Source organism: Myotis brandtii, unplaced genomic scaffold (assembly GCF_000412655.1).
Source record: "Myotis brandtii unplaced genomic scaffold, ASM41265v1 scaffold896, whole genome shotgun sequence".
Classification (NCBI taxonomy): Eukaryota; Metazoa; Chordata; class Mammalia; order Chiroptera; family Vespertilionidae; genus Myotis; species Myotis brandtii.
In genome coordinates this window covers 559,244-563,663 of record NW_005371677.1, presented here as the reverse complement: position 1 = coordinate 563,663, position 4,420 = coordinate 559,244, and the positions used below count along the sequence as shown (strand labels likewise).

Genomic DNA, 4,420 nt, shown 5'->3' with positions numbered 1-4,420 from the left:
GGCACAGCCGGCCCTGACCTGCCACCTGCCCCCGCCTCTTCACACCTGCGAGATGCCGATGCTCGGGCCCGGACCTAGGCGCGCCCGTAAGTTGAACTTGCCTGGTCCCCTGGGTGATGCTGGAGCAAACACACCCAGTGTCAGGACAGCAGCGGCTGAGAACGCACACGCTGGCTTCCTAATGCCGAAGGGCACCCCCCTGAACTAGTTCGGGGAGGGGAGCGAGGGGGAGGAAGAAGTGCTGGGAACTTCCTTCTCCTTCCGCAACTCGCTTTCCGGGCCCCCACGTCGTGCGCAACCCCGGCTCTAGGTGGAGCCCGCGGCGCTACCTCGGGCGAGGTCCGGGCGAGGTCCGAGGACGCAGCGGCTCGTGGGCTGCGCACTTGCCTCTGCACTTCGCCGCTTTGGTTTCCAGCAGCGACTGACTGTGCTTTGGCTCAAGCGGCGAACAGCCTGCCCATCCCCCCTAATCCTCCGCAAAGTTCTAACAACCGGAGAAAAGGGTCCGGGCGCGTGCGCTCCGCGCCCACCTCTCCCAGGTGCGCGGTGATGGTGGACGAGGCCCCTCTGTCCTTTTCGGGGTAGCCTCGGGGACAGAGAGAGGGAAAGAGAGAGGAGAGAGAGGGAGAGAGGGAAACAGAAGACAGAAGAGAGAGAAAGAGGAGGCGTATGGGGAAGGAGGCTGGAGCTTGGCTGTGACCCTACAACAGGGCTAAGACTAGTAATAATCCCCCTTCCTGATCCAGCCCCTTCCCCAGGCGCGAGGCTGTGGCGCCCCCTGGCGGAACCAGCTGCCCAGCGCGCGGCGTCCTAAAATGGATCGCGAGCCTGCTAACCTGCTACTTACACGTCTGTTCAGTAACTATCGCTTCTTTCTACAGAGGACTTCATTTCCCTCACGCTGCTTTCTCCCCGGGGACCTCTCCTAAAACTCGGAGCAGTTCATTGCAATTTCTTGTGTACTGCTTTTCAGGATTGAGAACTTTATAAATACACTAGAGGCCCGATGCACGAAAATGGGTGCAGGAGTAGGCCTTCCTTCCCCGGCTGCCTGCAGGCACCCAGATCGGCTGGTGGACTGGCTTCCCTCCAGCACCCCGGATGGGCTGCTTCCCCCCTCCGGCTGCCCGGAGGTACCCCTACCGGTCTGGCTTCCCTCTGCCCCAGCTTGGTGAGGAAGGATGTCCAGTCTAATTAGCACATTACCCTTTTATTATAGATAATGTCCCAACCTCATAAATGTCTGTGAGGAGCAAATGAGGTAAAAAGAAATGCAAATTATTCTTTATTTTTCCTCGTATTCTTCATCTCTTTCGCTTAGGGACCGCCAGGAAGCTGAAATGAATCTGCCCTTATATTTCTCTCTAATGGATTTCTTTCCACTGGGAGCTATGGATTCCACGTGCTTTATTCCTTAGTCCCAGACAGCACCTGGTAGTTAGGTGAACCTGGTCAATACCTGGTTCTGGAATCACAAGGGAGTCGGGCCAGCAACCTTTATTTCGTGTCCACGGAAGGGAGATGAAAGTGGAGTAGGAGAGAGGATGGACACTTTGTCCAACCATCTGCAGTGTGCCTCTCAGACACGAGGGCAGAGCCTTCACCAGACCATGGTCATTGACTACTTTTTAAAAAAGGTGTTTTTTTGTTTTTTTTTTGGGATGAATTCAAAACAGGAATGAAATTTCTACAAATACTTGTTTCCTATGGCTTGGTGTTAAGTGTGAGGAAAAGTATTAGTGTCACCATCAGGTTTTGTTTACTTAATTTAATGGGCATTAATCAATTTCTCAATTACTTTGGTTCAAAATACATTTTTGAAAATATGTGGAAGGGGAAAACTCTCTCTTGGGTGGGGCTATGCAAACTCCCTCTCTGATTTTGGTGAATGAGAATTGCTTCTTTAGCTCTCAAAGTTATTAGGGGAAATGGGATAATACATAACTATAAGTTTAGAAAATGTAAATTTAGAAACCTACCTTGGTGACCAATAATAATACATTGTTCAAAATTCAGTTTTTCATCTCCAGTACATGTCAGATGATGGACATTGTGGCATTTGAACAGTCCTCTGCCAGTGAGCCTCAGAGGGCCTCTTGGAAATCATCGTAGTATTTCTCAGGTTTCTTGGAAACATTTTATTGATTTTTTTATGACTCAAAAATTCTTTTATGAATTCTCAGTAATTTTTTAAAATATATTTTTATTGATTTCAGAGAGGAAGGGAGAGGGAGAGAGAGAGAGAAACATCAATGATGAGAGAGAAACATTGATCGGCTGCCTCCTGCACACCCCCTACTGGGGATCGAGCCCACAACCTGGGCATGTGCCCTTGGCCGGAATCAAACCTGTGACCTTTTAGTCCACAGGCCTATGCTCTATCTACTGAGCCAAACCAGCCAGGGCTCTCAGTAATTCTTAAAAATTGAAGTTTTAAGCTTAGAATAGCAGCTAGACCATCTAAGGGGATGAACACAGAGTAAAGTGGTCACAAACAGACCCAGGTACAAGAATCCGGATTTAACCCACTGCGTGGGAAAACATATTTGCCAACGTCATATCTGATAAGGGCCTAATCTCCAAAATTTATAGGGAACTCATACAACTTAACAAAAAGAAGATAAACAATCCAATCAAAAAATGGGCAAAGGATCTAAATAGACACCTTTCAAAAGAGGACATTCAGAAAGCCAAGAGACATATGAAAACATGCTCAAAGTCACTAATCATCCGAGAGATGCAAATCAAAACAACAATGAGGTACCATCTCACACCTGTCAGAATGGCTATCATCAACAAATCAACAAACGACAAGTGCTGGAGAGGATGTGGAGAAAAAGGAACACTCGTGCACTGCTGGTGGGAATGCAGACTGGTGCAGCCACTATGGAAGACAGTATGGAGTTTCCTCAAAAAGCTGGAAATGGAACTCCCATTTGACCCTGTGATCCCACTTCTAGGAATATATCCCAAGAAACCAGAAACACCAATCAGAAAGGATATATGCACCCATATGTTCATAGCAGCACAATTCACCATAGCTAAGATCTGGAAACAGCCTAAGTGCCCATCAGTAGATGAATGGATTAGAAAACTGTGGTACATCTACACGATGGAATACTATGCTGCTGTAAAAAAGAAGGAACTCTTACCATTTGCAACAGCATGGATGGAACTGGAGAGCATTATGCTAAGTGAAATAAGCCAGTCAATGAAGGAAAAATACCACATGATCTCACTCATACATGGATAATAAAGACCATTACAAACTTTTGAACAATAATAGATACAGAGGCAGAGCTGCCTCAAACTGATTGTCAAACTGCAGTGGGAAGGCCAGAGAGGGTTGGGGGGCAGAAGGGAGGGGAGTAAGAGATCAACCGAAGGACTTGTATGCATGCATATAAGCAAAACCAATGGACATAAGACACTGGGGGGGTAGGGGAAGCCGGGGGGGGGGGGGGGGGGGAGGGAAAGGACACATATGTAATACCCTTTGTAATACTTTTAGCAATAAAAAAAAAAAGAATCTGGATTTGAAACTCATCTGCCTTCATAAACTCAGTAACTGTACTCTGACATCCTGTAGGCCCAGATGGGGAGATCCATCTGTCCACCGTGTCAGCCCCGCACAGGCCGATCTGGAGCTGCCTTGGACCTCTGGGTAGGACTGCTGGACAAATATACAAACATCACTGTGTTGTGTTGCATCCTGTTATAGCCCGTGATTGATTAAACAGGACTCACTAGTTCCGTTTCACCCTGGCTTTCTAAATCAGTGGCTAAACTGTTGTATTGTTATTTCTAGGTTGTAGCCTTCAGATTAACATGTAGAAGTCCAGAATGTATGTCTCAAACTTCCTTTTTATGCTGTGTCTTCAGTAGAATAAAGATGCAAGTAGTCACATTAAAAGTAGAGTTTATTTACCTCATTGTATCACAGAGGTTTTAACTCAGTGTTGAATTCTTGCAATCTTCGTGTAAACTGTTATTTGGTTATACCACTTCTGGTATTTAAAAATGTCTGTTTGGTCTTTAGTTAAATTGGTCAAGTTATGTAAGACACATGTTTAGGCTTTCTTTTGTGCAATGCAGACTCTGTTAGTCCACCCTGAGAGAAGCGCAGTTTGAAATAAAAGCTGATGCATTCTGTGTCATATGTGAATATTCTATTGTGAGAACACTGGAATCCATATTCAATCACTTTAGTGTATATGCATTCTTAATTTTTAAAATACTGCCTTCATGCCCTAGCTCAATGGTTCTCAACCTTCTGGCCCTTTAAATACAGTTCCTCATGTTGTGACCCAACCATAAAATTATTTTCATTGCTACTTCATAACTGTAATGTTGCTACTGTTATGAATCGTAATGTAAATATCTGATATGCAGGATGGTCTTAGGTGACCCCTGTGAAAGG

At 46.1% G+C, this 4,420-nt stretch overlaps 1 long non-coding RNA gene across 1 annotated transcript; it reads left to right on the top strand.

Annotated features, from left to right (window-relative positions):
- Positions 1-6: 6 nt before the first annotated feature.
- LOC106724577 lies at positions 7-4,157 on the top strand. The gene is made up of 2 exons (XR_001360423.1): positions 7-86; positions 3,590-4,157. It is a non-coding gene; the product is annotated as an uncharacterized LOC106724577 (long non-coding RNA).
- The last annotated feature ends 263 nt before the right edge of the window (positions 4,158-4,420 follow it).